At 50.7% G+C, this 27452-nt stretch overlaps 1 long non-coding RNA gene across 1 annotated transcript in view; it reads left to right on the forward strand.

Annotated features, from left to right (window-relative positions):
• The window catches only part of LOC134163850 (uncharacterized), a 31951-nt gene extending 12414 nt beyond the window's left edge, over positions 1-19537 (forward strand). Inside the window, exons 3-9 of the long non-coding RNA XR_009964870.1 lie at positions 5079-5424; positions 7312-7476; positions 9761-9908; positions 10810-12113; positions 12884-13358; positions 14011-15688; positions 18126-19537. This is a non-coding gene — a long non-coding RNA (uncharacterized LOC134163850). The remainder of the gene's footprint in view (positions 1-5078; positions 5425-7311; positions 7477-9760; positions 9909-10809; positions 12114-12883; positions 13359-14010; positions 15689-18125) is intronic.
• Positions 19538-27452: the final 7915 nt, after the last annotated feature.

Below are 27452 nucleotides of genomic sequence, written 5' to 3' on the forward strand. Positions count from 1 at the left end.
GGCTGCGGGGAGACTGGTCCACCTCCGTGCACCAGTGAAGGCTCAGTGCAGATTCAGCTTAGCAAGGCTGGGCCCTAGGGACCTTCCTCCAGGATTACATCAGTAGCATGAGGATGCTGAGTGTACTGTCTGGGAATCCAGAAGATGAGGGGTTTTTTACTTGGAGATTATGTACATGACAAAATATGTTCTTCTGACTCTTGGGCTGCCTGCAACAAGGGATGTGCTGCAAAAGTGATGTCGCCTGGTTTTCCAGTACCTGGGAATTGGCAGCTCTGTGGGCTGAGGCAAACACAGGGCTGGGTTCTTCCCATCTCTGCTCCGTTTGGTACCTGGTACCATTGCCAGAGCAGGGAGGTGTGTGTGTCTTCTGCCGAATGGGGACGAAACCACACTGCTCAGGCTCTCTGGGCTCTGCTGCACCAGGGATACGCCAGGGATCCCATGACCATGGCAGGGGTTGGGATGCAATGGGGATGCTTGGCCAGCATTGCACACGTGGGTACCACTGTGAGGATGCTCTGAACAGGGCTGGCTTTATCCATGTTGTCCATTTCTCCTTAGAGCTGCTCATGCTGTTTGGGTGATGCTTTAAGCAGCTGTGGGATGCAGCTTTGTATGGCAATAAACCCTGGTGTTTCCAAGCATTCCTGACAGGGGGTTGTATCCTTAAAGGGAGTGAGGTGGGAGAAGTAGCAGGGGGATGCCCTTAGGAACCCTGCCAAGGTTGTGAGGGCACGCAGAGGAGAAGGAAGGCAGGGCAGGACTTTGGTAATCAACTGTACATGGGCTCTTGTGTGCAGGAGCAAGAATGGGGCCAGGAGCTTTCCCTGTGGGGGACAAGCTGCTGTGCACAAGTGTTTGCTGGCAGGCTTGGGGGCAGGCAAAGAGGATCCGGTTCCTCAATTGGAGACTAGCTGGAAAATGGAGGTTTGCCCCCGGGCAGCTGGGGATTAGCCTTGGGGATGTGTGGAAGGAGGTGAAACATGGGGCTTCCTTCGGTCAGCATCACAGGGACATAGTTGAGCACCAGCCAACGCATCGCGCAGGCCAGCGCTCCGCAGACAGACTCCACCTCCCGAAACAACCGCATTGCATCGGGCTTGGCAGCGCTGCTCCCACTGGCAGCCCCCTCCAAACAGGCTCAACACTGAGCTCATGCCGAGGAGCTGGAATAACCTCTTGTCCCAGAGGGCTCCGGAGGAGGGAGCAGGACTCGCATCACTTTGGTGTTGGTATTGGGTCTGTCCCGCAGGTGCAGCGTCCTCTGGAGCACCCAAACGGGTAGGAGAAGGGGGATTGAGCTGAGCATCACCCTCACCACTGGGTGCAGAGTTTAAGGAGACTCCAGGTCTCTTAGTGTCTTTCACCACCTTTCTGGATGGAGGAGGGAAACTGGCACAATTCCTTGTCCCCATTCCCAACCCAGCTTTGGTGCCTGTCAAGCCCATCCAGGGCTTTTGGCTGCCAGTGAGGGATGCTCAGAGGGCCTGGTTCTTCCAACCAGCATCAATGGCCAGCTGAGTCTGGGGCGTGCTGAGGAGTGAAGCTTCTTTAAAAGGCCAAAAAAAGCTCCCAAAAAGCCCCCAAAATTTCAACATTTCACCAAGAAACTGGAATTTTAGTGTGGGGAAAAAAAAAATAAAACAACAAATTGAAATATCAGTGGGGATCTTCAGTAAATCATTGAGATTCCGCATCCTCCCCAAGCACAGAGGAGCCTGGAGGTGCTCCAGAACTGCAGTTTTAACCAAAAGAAGCTAAAAGAAACAAACAAAAACCCACACTTGGCTGTGTTTTCATCATCCCCTTCCCCCTCCTGTTTGATCGTCTCTGTCTTGTACAAGCCTGGTCCAGGCAGATAACTGAGGATTCGACCCATCTTTTCAGAGTAGCCCCGAGGAAGAAAGCAGCCTTTGTGAAGGGGTTTCTGAAGTTCTCTGTTCTGGGACGGTTGGAAATAGCACAAAAACATCCTTTCTCACTATATTGTGTCGCTTCCAGCTCTGAGCTCCACCACGACCCAGATGTTTAGATGCTGATGCTGGAAAGGAAAATAAGAGCCATGGCGAGAAAGCCAGGGGAGGGGGATGCTGTGTGAAACTTGCTTCTAGAAACTGCGCTGCTTCGGGTACAGCATCTCTCTTTGCAAAGCAGGGAAGAGAACTGGAGAAGGAGACTCGGATATTATGGATTAATATCTTAATTTAGTTGGTTTAGCAATGACTTAGCCCAGCTGCACACATCTCCATATGGGCAACCATATAGTTCAGCTTTAAGGCAGTATGTATGTTCAGCCTCAAATGCATGCAGGGTTTGGTAGTATTAAGCATCTTTTCCTGCCTTTTGATCCGATTCTCCCTGTTTCACTGTGTTTCTCCCCAGCTTTCCCAACTTCAGGACAATGATTGGTGTGAGTTCATCGGTCTGCTTTTAAAATTATCTCTATTCAGGAGGAGGAGAGACCTCCTTAGGCGGACGTGTGGGATAACTCTGTCATTACCTAATTGATTGGACAAGGAAAGTTAAGTGTGAAACTCTTCTTTATTGTCCATATCCCCTGTCTGTCTCAGCAAGAACACCTCCCAGTGTCTGCTCCGTGGTCCCTCTGTAATAGTTCTGCCTCAGCAAGCACTGCTCCAGATGTCCAGGCTTGCTAATCCAGCCCTTCTAGAGGGGTCTCAGCTGGAGCGCAGCAAAGTCCACACTGATGTGGGAAGGGGGTGACCCACACCTCTCCCAGCCCAGCACTGGTGTCCATCCAGCTACCGGGACATGTGTCCAGCTGGATTTTACATTGGAGAGAAGGGACTGAGTGCACCCAGATGTTGATGGCAAGGGGGAAGCTGCAGCATCACTGTCCCCTTGCCCTGCAGTGCTGGGCAGAGGGGCATTAGTGGGGATCACGGCACCATCTCCCACCCATCCTGAACCCGCTGCTGCCAGAGCAGAGGTTGTCCTGGCCAAACATCGGAGCAGGAGGTGGGAGCTGACTCCAGAGGAGCGAGACAAGCTGCTCCGGCGCTGACTTTTCAGAGCCTGAGCCCTGGCTCTCACCACGCTGCTGGCTATGGGCTCATCCTGGCTGTGGAGGGGAGAGGGGATGCTTCCATCCTGCGCTCTCCTGCCTATCCGAGGGGTTAGGGTTTTACAAACAAAGCCTGCAGAGGTTTTGCTGCTGGAGCGACGAGGCTGATTCACCGTCTGCAGAGGCAGGCGGCCACGGAGCAGCAAAACATATGGGCTGCAGGGTGGGAGGAGGAGCTGCATTCCCTGCTCACCCACAGACCCCGGGAATAGGGCATAGGTGTGGGATGACCTGCACGGGGAGCCTGCACATCCCTGCCCTGTGGTCAGCCTTTGGCTCAGAGCTTGTCCGTGGTGCACGAGTGGTGGTTATTGCTTTGGATGGGTTGTGGGTCAGTCCTGCTTCCCAGCTCCTCCACAAGCTGCTTATGGTGGAGACTTAGATATCCCGGAGAGGACACCCCACCACCACCACCATGGGCTTGCGTGGGGCTGCACTTCTGCTTGTGTCTGCTGCAGGTCACAGTCCCAGAGGGGTGATCATGGACCCGCATCCCCGCTCCCACCCTCCCTTTATCCCTGCTCGTGCCTAATTCAATTTGCCTCTCCCCGAACAGTTCCCCATAGCTCGCCCATTAACAAATGGACTTGGCTGGAGGCCTGGCTGACCATTTGCACGCTACCCCTGCCAGCCGGGCACCCGCGAGCCGCGCCGGCGCTGCCAGCATCCCGCATCCCGCTATCGGCACACAGCCGAGCGCTGCCAAATCCCAGCGGCGCTGGTGCCAGCTCGGAGAGAAAGGGGTGAGGGAGCTGCACACAAAGAGTGGTTTATAGCCCGGCCGGGCACCTGACACGGGGAGGAGGGAGGGCTGGGACGTGCTCAGCTCTGCTAATCCCCAGTTTGAGTTTAATGTTTTTTCTCTATATTTTAATCAAAAGCACAGCAACAGCTGGGGCTGAGGCTTTCCAGGAGATGAACTCATGAACAACTGTTCAAAATAACTTTATTCGTGCTGCTATTAGATCAGTCCACTGGGGAGTAACCAATTCTTTTGCATTACTCAAGGCAGATAAGGGCTGGGGCAGAGCCGAAAACCGCGTGCCGCAAGGGATAAAGGGCATCTCGTGGCTCGGGCATGTTGTCTGGGCTGCTCCATGCACCCAATGGGAGCCCCCAGCACCCATCCAAGCTGCCTGCATGGTGCCGAGGGATCACGCTGGGGGAAGCAGAGCAGGTTGGGGGTGATTGCATAGGGATGTGCAGGTGTGCAGGCACTCGTGTGCTGTGGGCAGGCTATTTGCAGGCAGCTCCGTGCCTTTCCTGCCTAAAAGCCAATTAACAGTGATGCTGCAGAGCTAATTTGTCTGTCTGAGGTTGGTCTGCCCAGCTTGTGCTGGCCACAGCATCAGCACAAGGGAACATGAAGGGTTCGTGGAGCAGGACAGGTCGTTCGCCCTGTTCCCATCCCACACATCAGTCTTCAAGCACCTTCAGCTGAGGAACATTCCTGCTTTCCAGCATGACATCAAGCGAACCTGAGTGTGGGATCTGTTAGCCAGCAGGATAATGTCCCGAGGGAAAGAAAGGTGGAAGCTAAACCACTAAAAACTGGGCTGCAGGGAACAGGCTGCACTGGCCAGGAGACAGACTGCATGATCTAATAGGTCTTTTCCATTCCTCGCTCCTGTGACTCAAGAAGTCTTGTCACTGGGGATGTGTTAAAAATAGGCTGGATGAAACAGGAGACGGTGGATGTAGGGATCAGTCCTGCCTTGGCTGGGAGGCAGGTTGGTCTAACAGGACTTTTCCATCACGTTGTTCCATGATTAACTGAGACAAGAAAAGAAGAAAGGAAATTGATAAACACAATAGCAGTTCCATCCAGGGCTTTGCCTTAGTCAGGTTATTAGAGCCCTGACATCATGTCTTGAAAAGAAGACTGGAAAGAAAGCTCTAGCAGATAATATCTGCTCGCTGGGGATGGAGGGGGGCACCCATCCTCTTTGGTGGTCCCCTCCCCATAAAGCTGTTTCTCCTGTTTCTGCAGGGTCTCAAACAGGAGCACGTAGCTTCCAAGGACACCTCACACCTTCTTCCTCAGCCCTTCCTGCTGAAATCACACCCCTCCAGAAACACAGCATCTTCCGAAGGCATCGAGCGGGTTGGGGAGTTTAATTCCTGCTAGGTCACTTCTTCAGAACAAACCCTGGGGAGTTTGGGTTTGGCTTCAGCTCGGGGGGTGCAGTCTCCACACAGCCATGGTCTCCCAATGGATGCTCCGCATTGGATCAGGTCCTCACCCACGCTTTGAGCTCTTCTGGGAGAGCTGGGATTCAGAGCAGCCTGAGCTACAGCTGTTCCCAACGGCCCCACGCTCCAGAGGTGCAGCTCAGGTAAGACAGGATGTCTACATGATGTAAGTCAGGATTTTCTCTGTCCCTTTGGCATGTATGGCCACTGTTGTGGAATGGTGTGAAAGGCAGCAGTGAGGTCACTCAGAAACATCTCCCGGCCTATAGACTCCTCTCCAGCCCTCACCAACAGTGCCAGGAGCTCAGAAGTCACTGGTTTGGGGAAGCAACTGGAATATTCTCCTTGTTTTTCCTCTAAATGGTCTCCACGAATGGAAGGTCTCAGTCTGGAACCGATTTGACTCCAGTCACTAGAGCTGCTGCTACTGGGGATTTTGTAGGAGTCCACGAGGCCTTTAATCTCTTCCTCTACAAATAGGTGTGATGTAAAACCCAAATCCTGACCACCTCGTGGTTAGGAGCCTTGTGGCACTTCCAGCCTTGGGCTCCTGGCCCAACTCCAGCTGGGGAATTTGTGTTCTGTCTCTGCATGCATGGAAATCGGAGCTGCTCCCGTCCCGTCTGGCTGCTCCCTGGAACAGCCAGCCCCAGGGAAGGATGCATTGCAGGGGCAGGATTTGCTTCTTTGTTCATTTAGTTTCTTTAACATGATGGTTTTTGCCTATACAGCCCCTGTGCTGCCTTCCTCCCCTCCCAGGGCTGCTCCTTGTCGCTCACATCCAAAATCCCAAACAAAATCCCATCTATAAAGGAGAAATCCAGAGGAAGACACACAGCTCTGCTGCACCCTCCAAAGGTCTGACCATCTCCAGCCCAGGAAACAACCTGGTTACATCCAGACCTGGCGCAAGGCTGAGTGTTTCTGGGTTGAAATGTGTTAAAAAAGCTATTGCAGTATTCAGAGAGCAAAGGTTTGACCGTTGCACCCAGGAAGTTCTCACCATCCCTCTGCAGCCTGAGAAGGAGGGATAGATACTATAGATAGATGTTAGACAGCAAAGGCTGTGATGCAGATGTGCCTGGAGAAGCTGTGGCTGCCCCATCCCTGGCAGTGTTCAAGGCCAGGTTGGACACAGGGGCTTGGAGCAAGCTGCTCTGGTGGAAGGTGTCCCTGCCCATGGCAGGGGTTGGAGCTGGAGGAGCTTTAAGGTCCCTTCAGCCCAAACCACTCTATGATTTTTCCTATATTCTCTGTGGGCTATCAGGGCATCTTTACAAATCCTCCACATCCCCCCTGTCACGATATGCAGGCGACAGTGCCCTCTAGTGCACCATGACACCCCCCCCGCCCTATACCCCAACCCCTTTAGCGCCATGAAATCAGCATCTCAATAGGTAGGACCATGTCCATGGCATCCCCAGGCCCCCCTTCCTGCTGTCTAGGGGTTCCTTCATTTGAAATCAGTAAGCTCCTCAGCAGCCCATTGAATTTCTTGTTTCTGATGGGACCCTGGTGCTTCTGCCCAGCTGAAGTGTCCCAGCCCCAGGAATGGGCTCTCATGTACTGGGGCTGCACTGAGGTGCAGGTGGGTGTTGCAGAGCAGCCTGGCACCGCAGGCTTCTGACCCTTTGGTGTTCCTGTCCCCTGTTCCCATACAAAGGTGACTCTGGCACGCTCACAGGTTATGTGATCCCCAGGGATCAGCTTCTTAAAATAATTTAGGTTTATGGCTGGACTCGATGACCTTAAACCATCATTTTGGGTGGTGCCTGGAGATGTCAGGACTGTCAGTCTCAGGTGTTATCCCTGCTGGCTGCTCCTGCAGGAAATGTTCATCTTCCCATTGCTGATGGCTTTTTTAGCATCAAAGAACAGTTTGGGTTGGAAGGGAACTTCAAAGCTCATCCAGTCCAACCCCCCTGCAGTGAGCAGGGACATCTTCAACTAGATCAGGTGGCCCCAAACCACATCGAGCCTGGCCTCAAATGTCTCCAGGGTTGGATTTTTCCTCATTCTTATGCTTGCAGCTTCCTCAGAGGACAAGAAGGATGAGGTCTGTGGCTAACTGGATCCTGCACATTATGGAGCAAGTCATAAACTCCCCTTCTCCAGACTCAGGCACTGTGTGATGCTCCGTTACCTGCCCTCACCTTCCATCTCTCCACATTTCTGGCTCCTAGGACACCAGCCCGGTGAGTTGTGAGCATCCCTGGATGATGCTTCACCTATATGTTAATTACAAGCATCTTGTAATTAACACTACTTGCCTTGCTTCTCTTCTCTAGCTCAAAATCTTGCCTAGGGATGAGAGAGGACATGGCTGGATGTCCACTGGGCACCCACTGCCACCCCAGCCTGTGCTGTCCCACTCACCATGGGCCTTTCACATCCACCTCAGCCAAGCATTGTATTCTGCTGAGGAGAAGTCTGTGTTTCCTGCCTGTTAAAGCAGTGTGGAAGTGAGGACTGAACTCCCAGCATGATGAAAAAGAGCATCCCTCTGCTCTCCTACCTGGGAATGACGAGGAGGTCTCCAGCAGGGGTGGGGATGGAGCTGTTTGGTAACACCAGGACACGGGGGGGGCTGTTGGCGTTCACAGCTCTCGGTGCTCTTTAACCACGCACACGTTTGTTTTCCTTGGCTCTGACAGGGAAATGTGCTCCTCGAGGACTTTTCATTAAGCAAAGTATTTATGAGAGAGGATGAAAATGGTGTTTTACTGTCCGAGGTCTCCATCAGGGCCGTTTCTTCAGAGCTTTTACTCATTCATCTTGGCAAGGGCTCAGAAAAAACCTCTCCACTGAAACAAAAAGCTGAACACCCACATTTGGAGCCGGTTGCATCGGCCGGTTCCGTCGCCGGCATGGAGCAATGCCCAGAGTAACGACCCGATCCCCCGGGATTCAAAACAAAGGCGAAACACCTCCCAATTTGTGTCCAGTGAAAAATAACGTGTCCATGACGTAAAGCGTTGCTGGGATTTGATGCTAATTTTAGTGGTCACCTTGGCTGCGGTCAAGGAAGTTGCCGGCGCTGCCAAGAGCAAATTTACCTGATGATGAATGAGGAATCGGAGGATTAAATAAATAACGATCAGCAACACCTTCTTTTTCCCCTTCTTTTTTGGCAGGTCGGTGTCATCCAAGGTCACACATTTGTGCAGGGGAACAACTGCCAGAGCTCAGTGCTTTCAAATCATCTTTAAGTACAGAGCAGCATCTTGAAGCTCTGGATTTAATATGCAAGACTAAAGCAGAGTCTTCCAAAAGTTCTTGCCCATCGGTTACGCTTCCATGTCGGCATTTCTGCCCTCTTTGTGCTTGGAAGAAGGTTTCAGTGAACGTCTGCAAGCATTCCTTGTTTTTCTACTCAAAATCAGTGCTGAAAAACCCCATCCTGGGTAGCAACCACTCGGTATTTTGCCTTTTTCATGGAAAGCTTGGGAAGTTGTGCTCCGAGATGGAGAAAACGGAGGAATTTTTTTGACAAAACACAACAAATCCCAACCAGCAGCAAACCCTTTTGTTTCCATCAGTTTTCGGAGCATGGGAAGGGTTCCTGCCCTGCTCTCAGCACAGACTGGAGCCAGACTCTGCTCCAGGGGAGGCAGAAGCTCCCTGTGGAGAAGCTCATCCCAGCACTGCCCTGGGCACAGGGTTGTCTCTGCTTCCCTCTGAAGTGCACTGGCCACCATCACAGGATGGATATGGGACCATGAGCCTGGGGGAATGCAGCCATTCCCACCTCTTTATGATTTCATTACTCCAGGCAGGAGTTTATTAGGAATGAGTGTTTTCAGGCTCATGGCAGCACAGGGACAGGAAGCAGAGCATCGGGATGTGCCTTTCTCTGTGTGCTTCTCAGAAAAATGGCGTGAACCCTCCACAGGTTAATGGATCTGGAGGAAAAAGGGATCACTGTTCCAAAGACAGCAAGTGGAACTACCTGCCTGTCCAAGCTGCTGCTAATTGTTGAACGCATTTTATTAAGCAAAGCAGCAAAAAAAGCAGGAACAGGAAGTTCTGTTGTTAAATAAAACACAAGTTTTATTTGATGTGATACAGTTCTGCACTTTTGGAGGTGGCCTTGAAGGATTCTGGGGTTATTTTATGTTCTATTTCACCCGCAGAAAAAGAGGATGGTGAAAGATGTGTGAGGTTACAGAAACAGCACAACTACAAAGGGAGGTAGACAGAAAGTGTGTGTCGGGTGAAGCGGGAGAGATGGGGCACGGCTGAATTATAGCAATCCTCAGAGAAATGATAAATGGAAGCTGTAATTCTGATTGGGAAAAGGGGCAGATCATGGGTGAGGGAATAAAGTCATCAGAAAAGCATAAATCAGAAATGTGGCTGATGGTTGGGAGCAGAAATCATTTGGGTTATATATAATGTGAATGCCTTCTGGAACATGATCCGGGGCACTGCATAAAGATGTCTCTTCAGTCATGTTAAGGGAGACTTTCTCTATCACAGCTCCATTGACTGATGCCCTGAGAAGAATCCTGGCATCCCAAGGATGATTCTTCCCTCCATCCCCAGGCCGAGGCCACATTGTCCCCAGGAGCTAATGGGAGCCTGGTGGAGATTCCCCCTGGATGAGCCAGAGGCTGGTTTCCCATGGGTAAGAGCTGGTGATGGGCAGGAGGCTCCTGCCTGCATCTCAGACAGCAGGGACAGGGACTTCCCTATGTGTCTGCCAGCAAAAGCAGCCCCAGGAAGACAGGAATGGGAGATGAGGGAAAAGATTTTGCCAGCAGGTAAATGTTAGCACTGTGTTTGTAAGCCTCACCCTTCCCCAAAAATAGGGAAATCAGGAAGAATCCTAGGCCAGACTGTGGGTTTATTATGGGCAGTGTCCTGTCCCCCACCTCTGTGCCCAGACTGGAGCCCCATGTCCCAGCCAGGTCCCAGATCTCCATGGTTGTGTCAAGCCCCTTGGCCACAATGGCTTGGGCAGAACATCCCTTATTCCTTGCTCTGCATTTCAAAAAGATGAGCGTCCCTGGAGGATTTTCTGGCATTTATGGAATGACTCCAGTTTGTGTGAGCAAAGAAAAGGAGTGGAAATGAACTGAGCATCTTTCCATGACCCATCTCCACCACCACATGTTTCTCAAAGAGCAGCAGACTCGCAGCATCCCACATGTACCACGTCTTGTCCTGACAGCCAAGTTTGTCTCTAAACCTGCCTGGTTCCTTTGGGTTGGAGTCCATCTACCGATGCCTTTTTAAATGCCTCCAGGAGCCAAATTTCCCTTGCAATTGTCCTTTGGATTAGTTGGGAAAATTGCATAAGCCCTAAGTTAGAGCTGGCTGCGCCTCTCATCCGAGTGCCTAAGGCTTCATGGGGCAAAGCCTAAAGAGCTGTGAAATGCAGAGATATAACAGATGTTGACATGCAGTGAAAATACTCAGGGCAGGAGCCTAAGATAATAAATCTGAAAAATTAACACGTAGGAGAAGGCAAAAAGGAGCAATATGTTTTGGTAATCATTCTGAACTGCTGACCCCTCCTCCTGCAGCTCAGAAAGCTCTGGTATTAAGCAGATGTCATTCAAGCCATGATTAACACATTACTGAATTTCTCCAGTCGTTTCATAAAGCGTTTTACATAACATGCAGGTAATTGCTTCCAAATGGCAAGGTAACAATGTGGGCTTCTATGGATGGCATTGTTTCCAGGATCAGGTGAAAACCCCTCTTCTTGCCTTGATATCAGGTGAAGTCCCACTGCGAAGACATCGCGCTCAGACGGTTGCATTTCCCATCCCTCCTCTGAGCGCCAGAGACAAAGAAACAGGCTGGGAAGAGTCAAAGCCTTCAGTGTGGGGATGGTTTCTGCCCTTCAGATGTCTGTATGGGCAGCAAACGGGCCTTGTGGTGCAAAACCGTGCCCCAGGTGTATGTCTTTGCTGTGATTTCTTCTTCTCTCTTTACTTCTCTTGCCTTTTCTGTCATCACTGCTGAGTGCAAAGAGGCGATGGAAAGATCAGGGTGAATGGGAGAGTCTGGGCTGTGGTGCTGGGGTGCTGCTCATCACAGGATCCCTTGCCCTGAACCCAAGCCAACGCTCGGAATCTGAAATCATCCATCATAAGATCAGGGAAAGAGTCATCCCAACCAGTTTATTTACTGGGGAACTGCCCTGCCGTGCAGCTGCGGGTCTTTGCTTTGCACCGGTGCAGGATCTCACTTGTTGTTTCAGTGTCAGTGCAGGAGTGAGGTGTGAGAGTGATGGATGCTCGGGGACGAGGGAGCCCGACAGGCTGCAGACCCAGTGCAGGCTCAGAGGATTGCTGGCTAACGGCTTCCAAGGCTGCAAATGAGCTTCCCAAATTATTAGAGCTGGAGAACAGGATCCCTTTAAAACAACCAATCTGTCATGAGACGTATCCTGTGTCTGTCAGAGGCCGGTGGGACTCCGTTGGGAGAATCCATAGCAAAAATCTAGGGAGAGCTGTAAAATATGCATGTTGATGCAGTCGTTTTGACATGACATTTCTCTTTAGGCAGCCTTAAGGGATTTTTGCTGCCACTGAGGTGGTGCCATCTCTGCCAACAGCATCTCTGCTGTGGCTCTCGGTGCTGCTGAGAAAGCAGGATTGTCCTGTGGTCTTGTGAATGGGGAGAAGATGTGTCCCATGTGCAGATGCCGTCAGTGCAGTGCTCTGAGGCAGACCACAGACTGCCAAGAACCACAGTAACATGGTTGGGTTACTTCATCTCCCTGTACTCCAGTTCCTTGGCTGCAGAAGAGGGATTATAACAGCAGTGATCCTTCCCAGACACTCATGAGCTCAGGTCTGTGATGGCTGAGGATGCACAGGTAGGTTCACCACAGGGTTATCCTTGTGTGATATTAATAGTTGATGCCAGAGCCGAGACCCAGGTCCCATGTCAAGACCTTGGGCACATTTTGGGTGCTTGAATGTAGGTGCCTGGTGCCATTGAGGTGCTCTGCAGGACCTTACCTGGCCTCCAACTGCTCTTCCAGCAGGCTCAAGTGTCCCATAGAACCTGCAGCTCCATGGTTTGTCCTGAGACCCCAGAGCATCTCACATGGTACCATTTACTCAGGGCCCTGGGTCCCACCCTTGCTTCTCTGGAGGGTGGGTTGCACTGATGGTGCCCACTGCCTTTGGGTCTCGTTGGTAGTCACCTTCATGCCATGGGCTGATGGGAGCCACCATTTGTGGCACCAGCTCTGGGGTTGACTGTGTTGGCTTTCCTGCACCTGGGAAGTTTGGGCCTGTTCCCAGCACCGCTGCCAGTATCAGCTGCAATGGACAGAATGATTTATGGACACATTATTAAACCCATATTTTCAGCCTCAAAGCATGGGGGAACCAGTGGGTGGTACAGGAGGCAACGTGGCAACGTGCCCAGGGAGGATGGGGGTGCTCTCAGGCCACCTGGCTTCTCTATGGAGATGAACAGCAACAAGGTTGGGTAACGGGCTGGCCCAAACCACCAGAGAGGAGACACTGGAGCAGGTCTAGCCTTGCTCAGGAGGAACGGGTTAGCTAGGAAACATCTCCTACCTCCTCCTGTGCTTAATGTCATTCATCAGCTGCTTCTGCTCTCCATCACTGTCAGGCACCGAGTTTCGGCATGTGGATGGGCTGCTCAGAGACAGGGGAGATGCTGATGCTCTCCAGGGTGAGGGAAGCAGATGGTGAAACCCAACCATGCACTTTCTGTGAAGCACAGCGTATCAGAACTGCCGACGTGCCCAACCTGCTGGTGGGTAGTTGGGTGCGCTCAGCATCCACAGGGCTCTTCTCCAATGAGCTCATCCCAGTTTCCAGGCAAACACATGGGAAACATTCACGGGGCACCTGCTCCTGCGCCTTCACACCTGGAGACCTTCTGCCTTCACCTCTTTGAACGACTGGCTGCACTCACTCATCACCTCTGGGACCTGGCCCTGCTCCTCTGCCCTGTTCATCACGCAGCACCAGATGGGTCCCTCCTGCCTGCTAGGCAGAGGAGAGCACTGTGTGATATCACGGCCATGCTGGCATGGTGTCACCCTCCTGGTGCTGGGCACACTGAGACAACTTGTGAGCATGTAGAGGGGCAAGATCAGAGATGGAGGGAAACGTGGTCATGGGATGGCAGTGGGCAAGGTTGTTTGGAGGAAGAAGACATAAATCTGTGGCTCTTGGTTGCTGTGTGTCCTTATGGGACTGCTAGAGATATCGGGGATAATGGCTATCTGCTCTCCAGTGCTTTACAGCCCACCAGAACAAATCCCATTTCCCTGCCCTCCAGTCCAAAGTCCCTGAGGTCAGGGAAGTGAGGTGGCAGCGAACAGTCTGGCATGGCCCAGTGTGGGAGCCGTGCTGGGAGGAGCAGGGTGATAGCTGGATAAAGCTCATGGAGATGCTGATTTACCTTGACATTGTTGGCCTTTTCTTATTGCTAACATCTGTGATAGGGCAAGAGGTGTGAGGGCATCTACCTGTGCATGGGCTGCAGCACGGAGGTGACCTCTCCATGAGCCAGCTCAGCGAGAGCACCGCTGTGACTGCTGAAATGGCCTGGCAGGAGGGCTTTAAATTGCTCGATGTCTCTGTACTGAAAAGCAATACCTGCTGAGATGAAACCGTTTGGCCTCCTTCCCCCTGTCTCCAAGGCAAACATAGACAGTTCTATTCATACCCACAAGAAATACATATTTCAGCATTTGATTCTTTTGCTGCGTGCTTTGTTTTATCTAGCGCCATGGAGCTTGGATGTCTTTTTCATCTCATATTGTGCTTTGGATGCAACCTCTTTTATTCAGCCCTCTTGCTGCCTTCATAAAGAATAACAGCGGCAGTTGTTGTTTTTTCCCCTGGAGCATGGGCTGCTGTAAACCAAAGGGAATCTTCCTGCTGAAAGAAGGAGAGGGCAGGCAGGATGCTGCCGTATCCATTTCCACAGCAGAGCTGCAGCCCTCCAGGCCGGGCAGTTTGGCTTTCTCGAGCCTTCATGGAGAGCAACAAATTGTCCTATAAAGGTTCTTTTCTTGCATTTTATTTTTCTAAGGAGACAGGCCCAAGTTGAGAACTTGGGACTCAAATCTCCTGCTCCTTAAATGGGCAACAAAGTCCATGATGGAAGCCATGACACTGAAATCTAATGGGGTCTTCAGGTTCTGCCTCTCTCCCTCCCTAAATCTGCATCTGAAGCATCCGTTTCCTGGCTGTGGAAAGCCCATTTTGTGGGCTCAGCTGATGCCCATCTCATGCAGCCTCTCGGCAACTGTCATAAGGGAGAAAACCTTGCAAGGACATTTCTGCTTCTGTTCCTTTTGAGGAGGGAACACGACTTGGCCAATGTCAGACTTGAAGGATGCGGTCCAGCCTCACCTCCATCTCCCCACGAAGGTAATTTGGGGTGAGGATGGGAACTGCTGCCCCCAGCCTCTTCCTCTCCACATCCCACTTGGAAGTCATGCTGTCGGCGCACCAAAGAGCCAAAGGTCCATGAGCCCTGTCCCAAGGCATCATCTCTTGCTGTCTGTGGCTGTGCTGCTCACATCTGTGCTTCCCCCTGCTTATGCCATTAGCTCTGCAGCATCATGCAGGAACAAGTGCAGCCAGTTTCAGCTCCACAGGTCACCAGGTGCTGATAAATTGTTTTCCTGGAGATCCATCACTTCCCATTTGCCATGTGAAACACCTGGGCTGCCTGCATGGAATAGCTCTGCTGGATACCGAGGAGATGTTCCCATCCATGGTCATGCTCGAGGCACTTCGGGAAACAGTAAGAAAATCAGGGCCCCACATTAAGAGAGGGAAAAGGCTGGGTGGGGAGACCTGGACATGCTCCTTTCCACTCCCTCTTCCCTTTCCTTCCTTCCTTCAGAGGCCTTGCTCTGTTCCTGGAGGTGGACAGTGTCCAGGGCAATGTGTGTTGGAGCTGTCTAAGATGCAACAAAGAACTTCCCTTAGGCCTGAATTATGCAGATCCTCCCATTTTAGTTATTTCCACCTTGGTTATAAATAATGTGCTAAGCAGAACTTTCTTCATCCGGAAACCTTTAGGAACTGGTTCCCAGTCATCCAGTTTGGATTATGTCCCAAACAGGTTGCTGCAAACCACACCATCCTTTCCCTGTTGGGGTTATTGCCGTGGTGATTTCCAGTGACCATGAATGATGCTGGGAGCAGGAACATCTTGTGGCAATATGTTGCCCTTGAACCTTGAGTTGGGGATCGTGGGGTATAAGGCATTTGAAAGCTGTGTCTGGAATCTGTGACTCGTGTAGTGCTCTGACATGAGAGAAGGGATGCTTTGAACCATGGTGGCTGTGGGAGTTCACCAGAGCAGCTCTGCTGGGACTCCTGGTGTCTGCAAGGCAGCGTCCAACAACACCCTTCCCAGCTCTACGCTCTGGTCCTTCATGCCCAGGTAAATACATTAACCTTAGGTTTTCAAACAGATCAGCCTCTCTTTGTCTTGGACTGCCCAAAAGTGAGGCCAAGGCTGCCCTGACTCTTGTTTTCCCAGTTGCAAAGGGCCAGGTGAGGGATGGCCAGCCTCATCCCTGCTAATGGAGCCGCAAATCCAACCCTCTGGCAGGCAGGGCGGGATGGGCAGGGTTGGGAACAGCATCTCTTTGGCCACATGCGTCTCTTCAGCTGCACAGACCACCGAAGACAAATGAACTGGAGGAAGCATTTCCTCTTCCTAAGGCTCACACCCGGGAGGTTTCTGTTCACAGTGTAGGTCAAGAGTTGAAAAATGAAGAAGAAAGGAAAACAGATAGAAAGATCCATCTTCCCTTATAAAATCCCCAGGGCAGGGGGCATTTGGAAGTCATTTTTCACTGAGCTGAGAGCTGTTGCTGGCCCTTTAGGAGACATTATTCTCTTCTCAGACCTCATAGTTTAGGACATGGGGAAGTGTTTTCCCTCTGTCGGCTTGTGCGTTGGAAGGGGAGCGTTATCCTGGGTGCGGGACACGATGCATTTTCCTTCACGTGGTTTGGGCTTTGGGCAAGGTGGAGCTCAGTGAAAGTTGCTCTGTTCTCTGTGCGTAAACACTTTAAATGCATCAGGGCTGAGATGCAAAAAGAAATGAGAGGCTTGGACTTGCTGGCATTAATGCACAGGTTAAGAGAGACAGCATTTAAGGGGAGAAAACCCATGCAAGAAGGGGAAGAACTCCAGCATGGCTAAAGGGAATCTAAAGAGAATTCCTTTCTGGAAGGAATTCAAGAAAACTATTTTCCTTCTGTGTTTCTGTCTCTCTTCTTCTGGCTTATAAAACCACCTTGGCTCGGGTACTCCATCAGCTGTGCCTTTTATTAGAAACCCCTGCTCCGGTTGTGCGGATTTCATGCTGTTACATGAAAGTAAAATTTTATGGCCAGAAGCTGAAATTGGGAAGGAAACTTTTTGTTGTTGTTGTTGTTGTCAAGGCCTGCATTTTGTTGGTAGTCCTGAGGGGTTATTTATTTGCACTCTTTCTAAAGCTCGGCCAACTCCTCCGGGCTGTTGTGGGGATGCTCGTTCCAAACAGGTGCTAACGTAGGGGAGGCTGAGCCCTGCACAGAGCAAGGGGATGGGTGATGTCCCCCCTCTGGTGCTGTGGTCACCTGGAGCAAGCAGGGGTTTCATGGCTCTTTAGAATAGGAGAGCAAATGTTCCATTGCATGGGACACAGGTCCTGGGTGTCCAGATTGCAATGGGCTTGTGATGGGAGCAAAGTAACTGTGCAGAAGCGTGAGTGAGCTATCAAAGTGACAGAGGGGAGACTGAGATGAGCTCTTAGGCAGAAGCTCTTCCCTGTGTGGGTGCTGAGGCGCTGGCACAGGGTGCCCAGAGAAGCTGTGGCTGCCCCATCCCTGGCAGTGTTCAAGGCCAGGTTGGACACAGGGGCTTGGAGCAAGCTGCTCTAGTGGAAGGTGGCAAGGTGGCAGGGGCTGGACTGGATGAGCTTTAAGCTCCCTTCCAACCCAAACCCTTCTATAATTTTGTTCTTTCCTCTCAGCCCACCCTGTAAATCCGAACCTGATGGATGATGGTTTGCTTTGAGCCCATATTCAACCCCAGCTGCTTGTTGGCTGGGTAGTGCCAGCACACCGCAGCGTGCCAGGAGTGGAGCTGGGCGCCTGCCATGTCCCTGCTCCAGAGACACTCACCATGGTTGGGATGGGGGATGTAGGTCAAGCCCCATGGCCCCTCCGTTTCCTTCCAGCCCAGAAGTCTGTGCAACCTACTCCTGCCCTTGGAAGATTTACGGAGCAGCAGTAAGTATTTCACCAGCTCTTTATTAATAATGCAGCAATAAAAAAGGTGCAGCCTTTCTTTCCAAGGACTTGCAGAGCCCTTAATAATCCAAGGAGGGATTTGGCTCCCCTCAATAGATAGCCTACCGGTGGGCATGCTTTACAGCCCCTTTGTTGGAGCAGGGCTGTTCCCCCATCATCAAAGTGCGAACTGAGGCTCTGTGATGGGCTAGTCCATAAATCTCTCCCCTCTAATCCTTTCCTTTCTACTGTTCCCGATCTGGGGGAGGAGGGGATGGACTGGACTAGGCAGGCCAGAGCTTTAACCCTTTGTGCTTTTGGGGATCTTCTCCTTCGGAGCAGAAGAAGAGGGTGAGTGGAAGGGGGGTTGTTGCACAGCAGCTTTTTAGAAGCAGGGAGTTATATTCAGCAATTAAACCCCAAATGACAGTTTAAAGAGCTCCTCTGGAAGTTTAATAAGTCCACCACTGTATATAAGAAATAAATCTGGCTGCATTACAATCACTTCAAACTACTTAAGCAATAAATGCAGAACTCTGCTCTTATTCAGGCATTATATGGGTAACGTTGCTTCACTCCTCACTTGGTTTCCAGGGCTGGGATGCCAGAGGAGGACCCAGCTCAGCATTCGGAGCCAAATCAACGTTGTGAACATCACAGGTCTGTGGGAAGGGGTGATGCAGTGCTTCGGTTTGGGGCCACATTGAGTGTGAGGCCAACACTAAACACTTGTGGGCTTGGAAGAGGTGAAGAAGCCATCTGAGTCTAATGCCAGAATCTCCTTTTGCGCTGTGGGTGGTGGTGTGTAAGGCTCCCAAAAGAGGTGTTGCATCCTGACTGCCTGAAGGCTGATCATCTTAGATGTGGAGGTGATGGGGGAGCTAGGTCAGACAGTGATCTTGACCTTCAGGTGTTTGTGCAGACAGCTTTATCAAGGCCAGGTTTGATTGACTGGACTGGTGCTGTCATGCTGTGACACCAAACCATTTCTCGGTTGTGAGTGGGTTTCTACCCTCCCACTGGAGGTCAGGAACAGGTATGAGGTCCATCAGCGGTCACCCGAGGTTCATGCAGGGAATCTGGGAGCAGACCTTGAGTGTCATGCAATCTGCTACACCAGTTTCCAACCCCTCCTGGCCCCGTTGCCTTAAGTATGCCCAGTACGGGATACCTGTGTGCCAAAGAAAGACGGGGGCAAGGCCAGGGCAGGATCTGCTGGTCCCGTCCTCCTTCTTCCCCTCCAGCTGCCCCACCTCCATCTTTTAGGCACTGCAATGGTTGAAAAGTGAACTTTGGGTGTATTTTATCATGAAGGATCCCGGGCTTTTTAAGCCCAGCTTTATAAGCAGTGCTGAAAGGTCCTGCATCGGGCAGAGGTCTGCTTTTGAAATTGAACAAATTGTGGGTTTATGGCTCCCGGGGGGGGGTTGTGCTGTAAATCTCCCAGCATTTATCACATCTGTTCTTTCCCAACCAGGCTACCAGCGTCCCGAGGAGGAGAGGGAGCAGGAGCTGACACTTCCTGACACTGGCTGCTCTCCCGGCCCCCGGGAGCTCCTCAGGAATGGTTTTAAAGTAATATTTATGGATGATCCTGGTGGATCGGGCCCTAAAAGGCACAGAGAAAGGGCTGTTGTTCATTACCATTTGGAAACTGTGCACCGAGGAGTTCCCTGCGGAGGGGCAAAAGAAATGGAGTGAAAGTGAAGCAGCTTTCAAGTTAATCCAGATCTTTTTGAGCATTGTTGTGTTGGTAAAACTCGGAACCTTATTTTTGATGAAGAAAAAAAGAATTGCATTTTTGGGGATGGTTTTCCTCAAAATGGTTTTCTTTCCACGATTCCATGCTGAGATGCCTTAGCAAAGAGATTTGTTCTCACTCATATATGGATACGTGGTTGAGTTTTGGTCTTTGTTCATACACATCTCCATGCTAAAACAATCTATCTGCTTCAGCTAATATATTAGGAATATATTAATATAGGAATATATTAGTATAGGAATATAATAATGATATATTAATATAAGAATATAATCATATACAAATATAGGAATATAATAATATATTCATATAGGAATATAATACTATAGGAATAACTTCAGTTTGGTGGTTTTCCCTGAAGGTAACTTCCTTATTGCCACAAACCATTGAGTTTCCATTTGATAAAGCTCTTCTGAAAGCCTTGGACTCACAGTGATGTTCTCCAAGTTAAACTTCCCCATCTCAGTCAATAACAGACCTTTCACCAAGACCTGTAAAACCCCTCAGCAGTTACTCAGTATTAATTACAGGAGCTTTATGAACAGGAAGGCTGAGCACAGGCAGAGGGATGGTTTGGTTGAGCACAAATGGAATTGCATCCTGGGGTTTCACCTTTCAGAGCCTTTTCCTAAGGGCAACACCGGTGCTCTTTGAGTCAGTTGAAAGCCTCCTATAGGCTTCATTGATAAGACAAACTCCCTAGAGGCGAGCTAGGGTTTGTCCTTCAACACACTGATGTAAAATACCTTTGGAACAGATTTATTCAAATGAATGCATGGAGAAGATAAGGCCACACATGTCCTTTGGGCTGCCTGTTCCTTTCAGTGTAATGTCTTGAGGCTTATCTCGAGTGTGCCTGAGATTAGTATTACCCAGGGAGAGAGCAAATCAGGGTGTATTGGCAAAACAATGCACAGATCCCTCCAGGATCCCCTGGGTTTGAGCTTCCTGGGAATTTTGCTGTGATCACAGAATCACAGAACGGATAGGGTTGGAAGAGACCTCGACGTCCTGCTCCCAGAAGGGACCACCAGAATCCTGTGGTTCCCAGCATCTCCCCATGCAGAGATGGCATTTTCCCAGGATCTTTCTAGCCATGGTGATGGGTAGGTGAGCCCATGAACAAAGTCCTCCAGTGAAGAACTGCTCCTGACTCAGCTCCTCTGCTCCACTCTGTGTGTACTTGGCACAAGCTCAGCCCAGACAGATCAAACCTGTCTCCCAAGTGCCTGCGATAGTGGGGCCCCAGAGAGGCATCAGGCACAAGGACGATGATGTTTTGCCTGACGTGCTGAGCTGCTCTACCCCATCCTCTTGGGAATGGGACAAGGAGAGGGGCACAAAGCCACAATGACTTCACCAGCAGCGCAAGGATAGGATGGTGGCCAGATCCTTGTGAAACACCCTGCTGAGTGTGCTGGCCCACGGGCACGCTTCCCAGCTTCCCGGCTTCGAGTGTGCCCTTCCATCACTTGAGTCACTTACAACCCAGTACTGGGTTGTTACCATAGGCATCAAAAAAGGAGCTTTTTCTTTGCTTTCCAATGACTTCATGAATGCAAGACACTGCCAATTATCTATCATCCATGGCATTTAAAACATCAACACCGCCCTCCCAAGTGAAAACGGAGTTAAAGGTCCCGTCCTTCCCTATGCCGCTTGCTCTCACCCTATCCATGGAGACTGGCCTTTTAGGAAATGGCCAAAGCAATTCTGCTTCCTCGCATGAGCTAATGTGGGACTGCGGCCTTGTGATCCTGCTCACAGCACGTGCAGTGGGACCTGGGCAGAGACGGGGAGCCTGGTTTAGCTGTTCCTCAGGAACAGTTGTGTTTGTGGTGGTCTGTTCATGGTCTGTCCACTCCGGAGGTATTCGACCCCAGAGTAGATGCTCGAACTCTTCGCTCGTGACTCCCATGTGTTTCCAACATCTCTGTTAAAAAAGAAACCTCCATCTCTCCCCCTCGTTTCCTTTTCGCTGAGACTCTGCTTGGAGCTTGCATAAATCTTGCCCAAAAATAACACTGGCCGCTCTCCCAGCTGTGGGCGTCGTGACTCCTGCACAGGGAAGGGGAGGCTGCGATCTCACTCGTTTCGTGGCAGATTTCGGCCAGCTCTGGCCCCCTTCCATCCTTGCTGGTACCCAATTTACAAGGTTCCTCTTTCCAGCTTTTCACTCTTCTCCTGGGCTCACCTCTGCCTCTCCAAGGCCCCGTCTCTGGCACTGCAGCCTGCGAAACGTGGCACAGACAAGCCTATAAAAGTGGCCAATAAACTCAGCGACTTCGCTTTCCTTTGCTGCAAGTGGCCACGGCCGCGCCGCTTCCTTTGGGATGACGTTAAAATGCAGCGGAGAGGATGAGGCTCGGATCCTGTTCTCTGTGCTTCCCAGCCCGTGCATGATTTTTCCACTGGTGTGAGAAGGGTTCTGAGGCAGCTTTTGACAAAGGGAAACAGTTATAGAGAGAGACAATTGCCATGGGTGCCGGTGGGCCCTAGGGTCCTTTCTCTGTTAACCAGCCCTTAGGGCAGTGGTGGCTAATCAAAGCTGGAGTGAAAACCAAGGGACTGATGCCCAAATGCTGCAAATGAGTCAAATTCTTATGATTTTAAGGAGTTTGACATCCACGCATCACCTGTGCTGACAGCTCCCTGCATGCTCCTGGGGAGAGGCATTGTAAGGAGGAGAAGGATAGCGTGTGCTCATGGAAATCCTTCCACCTTCTCTGTAGACATCGAGGGAGCTGGGCCCTAGCTGATCCATGGTGGATCTCTGAGACAAGGAGCTGGCTTGGCTCTCTGGTAGTGTGGATTATCTTCCTATCCAAGTAGGGTAAATCGGCTGTAGCCTTCTGGGGTGGGGAAGTGCTGCTGCTGGCTGCAGCCCTGCTGAGGATGGGGGATGTCCTTTGAGGTCACCTAGGCTAAGTCACATAACCCCCAGGGCTGAGTCCCCACATGGGACTCCAGTTCAGGACACGGGGACCCCCTCTGACAGGGATGACTTGTGTTACGCCAGCAGAAAAACTGCTTTTCTCTCTTCCCTTTATGGCTGTTGATTCCCTGTGCTCATGGTGGGAAGCAGGGACCCTTCTTCCCATGTGGTACCCCAAAAAGCTCCTCTCGACCAGCCATTTGTCTTGCTGCAGACCTGGCCTTTGTGCACTGTATTCATTTAAGATGCTGTGAAGTGAGCGGGCTGGGGGATGCTGTCTAAAACTCATTGCTGGATAAATCCCTGTGGAATTTAATTTAAATGAGCTGACACCAGTATGAATCATGCCAGCATTACCAGCTCCTGAACGCTTCCTACCAACTGCCTGCAGGGCGCTTCCTTTTTAGTTAAGTGAAGGCTAAAAGCATCTAAAACTGTTTAAGATCTTGGTCTTAAAAGAACACGGGGGTTTTTTTTTCCTCTCCTTTTCACTGTAGGAAGAAACAACATCTGCTATAAAAATCTGCTGGCCAGGGGCAGTGGGAGCGGATACCACTTATCATGGTTTGGCTATTGGAGGCAGCGGCTGGTTCCCAGCAGAAAGTGGGCCCCATGATCGCAGCGTATACCAAAGTGGTGTCTCATCTGTCTGCAAGCTGGACAGATTAGATGTGCGCAGAGAGGATGGAGAGCCAGGGAAAAGAAAAGTAAGGACATAGGGAATTGGATGGGGAGGAGGAAGGAAATGAAAGAAAACCTTCCAGGAAAAGGAAGGAGACAACGGTGTGTTTACAAATACGTACCTGGGCTTAAGTGGAGTCTCCTAAGTGCTGCTGGGACACAAAGTGAGGCTGCTTTGCAATAAAGCAAAGTCCATGAGGTAGCGTGTCTTTAACTGAAGAGTGACATCTCTGAAGAGGCAGGAGAGCGGTCAGGAGTAAGTATGAAACATGTAAGATTGCAGAACTCAAAAGGATAAACATTATTTGATACCTTATTTATAGGGCACCACGGGGGAAAGGTAAAGGTTTCAGAAAAGAAAGAAGCACTTTAATTTTATCTGGAGATTTTCCAACAATAAAATCTAATCCATCATCCTCTCTGTGTGACTGCTCTTAATGAAAATTTAGAGGCTGTGACTGAAATTTAGAATTCACAGGGGATACTATTAGGAAGATGTCTAGCAGCTATGCAAAACCTGTTATATCATAGCCCCTGCCAAAGGCCGGGGAAGAGTGGAGTGTGAACCGGACAGCTTTTGATTTGGCGTGCCGAGGCTCCGCGGCGCTGAGCCTTCCTCTCCCGGGTGGCGCTGGGACCCAAAGCACCTTCTTCACCCTCCGTTAGTCCCGAGCCATAGATCTCCTCTAATGCACTGCCTCGGTTTCTCACCCAGGTTTATTGATTATAATTAAGAGCTTTCCAAAGAGAAGAGATCAAAACGAGTTTCTGCACAGTGTTTTCTTCCAAGGCCCTGCAGTGAGACAAAGGCTGTTGGACACCGCCATGGGGAGAACATCCCTGGCTACCTGATGGGCTTGGCAACGGGGTGCTGCGCGCTGTCCTCAGCCACGTGCCTTGCTCCTGGACCAACACTCTGTGAGCACAAAGGTATTGCCAGTGCTTGGTGGGGTAATGGGTGTATTTTTGTGCTCATCGCTTGGATGGAGACTGTTCAAATCCCTGTGCAGCCGCAGTTACTGCTGCTTAGTGAACCACCAAGCACATCAGCCCATGCTTGGTGCTGTGCAGAGCCAAGCAATGCCTTTCAGCTGACCTGAGGGAAAGACTGACCATCCCTCATCATTCCCAATCCTCTGCACTTTGTTTTTAATCAAAGCAGATCACTAGACTGTTTCCAATACTTTTTAATGGGCAAAAAGGGTTTTGATTATAAAGACAATAATGTTCAATTATTGAAGGGCCTGGATGTACATCATGAATCAGTTTAATACCAAAGTCGCTGCCAATTATTCGACTGATTCAAAATGAGACTCCATCACAAACTGTTAAATCACAGGATAAATCTGTCCTGGGAAGGGCTTTAGTAATCAAAATGCTCTCAAAGCAGAAAAAGCTATTTTAAAAGCGGGGGGGGGAGGAAAGGTTACAGTTTAAGCCAGACATTATATAGTAATGCCAGATGTTAAACAGTTGACTTAAATTATTGGCAACTATCAAATGCAAGATACTAATACTACTGGTTGCAGAGCTATGCCACGGAGTTTGTAATCTGTGGAATGGGCTTAAATATTCCTTTAATTTTCTGCCTATGGATAACAGGCAATTTGGATTAGCTTCCGCAGAATAATAACCTCCTAATTCTCAGCAGATGAGCATAAGCCTTCTGCGACATCAAAAAACCAAGCCCTGCTTAATATGTAACCTTTAATGGCATGTTCTTAAAGTCTATGACTCCACTGGACCTGTGTGATTAAACACAAGGAATGCCTGCAGCCGCTCTGCCCGCCTTGCAGACAGCAGAAGGCACACACGTATCCCCTGCTCCCAAATGCAGGACAAAACATCCAAAAGAGTGTTCCCAAAAGTCCTCTTACCCCCAGATTTGCCTTTTCATCTTGCCAGGAATCCCTCTGGCTGAAGACTGCCAATACCTCGAGATCACTTGGAGCAGGGGCTCACTCCGTGCCCATCCACATGTGTGTTCCCAATTTCTCGCAGTGGCTCTGCCTTTTTCCCCCCCTCTTTCATGCCCTCCTCCCTTCCCATTCACCCCCTGTTTGACCAGTGGGATCTGGGCGCCAGGACTGACATCTCTTTATTTGTGCAGCACCCACCCTGGCATGTGAAGTCCAGCCAAGCATCCTGCAACACCCCTCCTGCATGGTGTCAGTGACTGCTTGCCATCCATGGCTAAGGAAAACAGGATCCGGGCACCTCTTGACTTGGTCCAGGACCAGTGGGGATGGCCTCAAACCCAGGAGCAGCTCAGGCACACGCTTCTTCCCACTGACCCTGCAGCGTGGCCGTGACACCAGAGACCTACATGGCCCACGAGCTCCCCAAAGGCTGTAATAAAACATCCTGCACGCCTGGGCTCAGGCTGAGGTAGCAAAACTGAGCTGCTCAGATGAGCCAAAACCCACATTTGCTTTTGTTTTGGGTTTGTTGGGTTGGTTTGAATCCTTCCTTGATACAGAGCTGCAGGCATTGGAGAGCACGGACAGCCGGGCTGGTTCCTGCCGCCGCAGCAAGGGGAACATCCTTGCTCCAAGGCTGGAAGATGGGCGAAGCGGCGGTGAGGAAAGGGTCAAAACACATCCCCCCGACTGCGAGTGAAGGAAAAATGTTGGCAGAGCAAAGCTTGCCACAGGAATAAAAGGTTGTCCTGACTGTTCATATTACTCCACATGGGGTGAGTAAAGCTGTCGGTCGGACTGAAGCGTCTGATATACAAAGGGGAATAAAAACTCATTAAAGGTCTAAAAGGAAACCCTATTAAAATACCAAATATAAAACGGAGGAGACTTGATCACCCTCGTGCTAGAGAAGTGTCAGGGTTTGCATGAACCCGGGGCGGGGGTTGTCCTGAAAGCAGAGGAAAGCCAGGTGGGATGAGGGGCAGGTAGGGTGTCAAAGAGCACTGATAATATTTCAGGGTCTCTCTAGGAGCCTGAAACGCGAAGGGGATTTACCGGGCTTTCGGCGGGGAGCAGAGTGCTAGCAGATTGTTGAAGGCATTCCAACGTGCTTCACATTCATCTGTTTCTTCCATCGAGAGCTCTTGGCTGCCGCTGTGCCGAGGTAGGGAGCATCTCCACTTCTCCTCTCTCCCGCCCGGCACGCAGGCTGGCTCCGAGCCCGAGGGGAATTAGCACTGGTGGGTCCTTGTGATTCTCCCGGCCTGGCCTGGCTGTTGTCCCCCTGCAAGCCATCAAAGCAGACCACTTTTACAGGGCCTGAAACACCCCAGGAACAGTCTTTCTCACGGCATCTCATTTCGGCTTTATTTGGTCTTGGGGAAGGAAACATTACAAGGGGAAAGAGCTAAATGAACCGTTGTCTTTCAAGCATTAAAACACCCCCCATTGTCCTCTTAGTTTCCACTGGATTCCTGCCTCATGGTTGATGGGCTTTGAATTGTACTGGGGCTTTCACCCCTTCTTACACACCAGAAAAGCCACGTGGGGGAAAAAGACATGATGAATACCTCACCCGGAGCAATTCCTGCCTGATCAGCCGCCCAGAGTCCCTTCCTTAGGCATCTGATCCCGTGTGGACTCTCTGGTGTCTCACAGGCATGAATACTACCCAGCTTTTTCCATGGTTTGGGAATTTCTGCCCCATCTCTCCCTGGATTTGAAGTTTTATGACCTCAGAGAGGCCCAGATGGAGGGTTTCTCTCTCTTGCACACGCACATCTCTTACCACAGTACTTTTAGGAACCTGTTACCTTTGGGGTTTCTACGTGCTGTCCATTTGGTTGGAATGGGCACCAGAATTCAGTAATTCCCAAGGGCTGGGGCTGTGAGGGAAACATGAGGGAATCTTACACCCCTGGGGCTATCCCCACAGAAGTCTCATTTCCTCACAAAATCAGCGTTCAAGTTAAAGCTTGTTTCTTGTTTAGAGAGAGGTAGGCCACTAAGTCAGGCTCCAAGCAAACCCACTCCCCTTGCTCTGCCACCATCTCTCTCCTCCTGCACTGCAAGACGTGTTTTTCCTCACCCCCTCCTCTTGGATCCTGCTTTTTGGAGAGCAAGGATGGTTTCCTCCCATCTCAGCAACATCAGGATACAAACAGAGCCCGTCACTCACTCATACACACGTTACAATCACGTAAGTCCTGTTTCCTTATGAAACCTGAGCAGAGCTGATGCCATACAGCAGACGACGCTTCGTCAGCCCATTGCAATGTACCAGGAGGCACTTCAAAGGTTGAAGCGAGGGGGAACCCACCCTCATGTCACCGTGGAAAGTTTGCCCATTAACAGAGGCAGTGAATGTGTAGAGATGCCAAAGGTAGCTAGGAAAGACCACAACTCTTTTCCCAGAAGCTCAGTTATAAGAATCTCTCTTACAGTTCCAACACTGAACATCCCTTTTCGGGGCCAAACAAGCACAAGAGCCATGACACGAGTCAGCTCCAAGCGCCTGGAAAGACCTTGGTTGGGCTCAGCAGGCTGATGGATTAGCACTTGTCCATGTGGAATTGTAGGTTTCAATCCTCAGAGCCTTTTCCAGGCAATTGATCTATCCCAAG

The sequence above is a fragment of the Pezoporus occidentalis genome, unplaced genomic scaffold (genome assembly GCF_034315485.1).
Source record: "Pezoporus occidentalis ecotype Australia unplaced genomic scaffold, CSIRO_AGI_Poc_V1 ctg208, whole genome shotgun sequence".
In the NCBI taxonomy this organism is placed as follows: domain Eukaryota; kingdom Metazoa; phylum Chordata; class Aves; order Psittaciformes; family Psittacidae; genus Pezoporus; species Pezoporus occidentalis.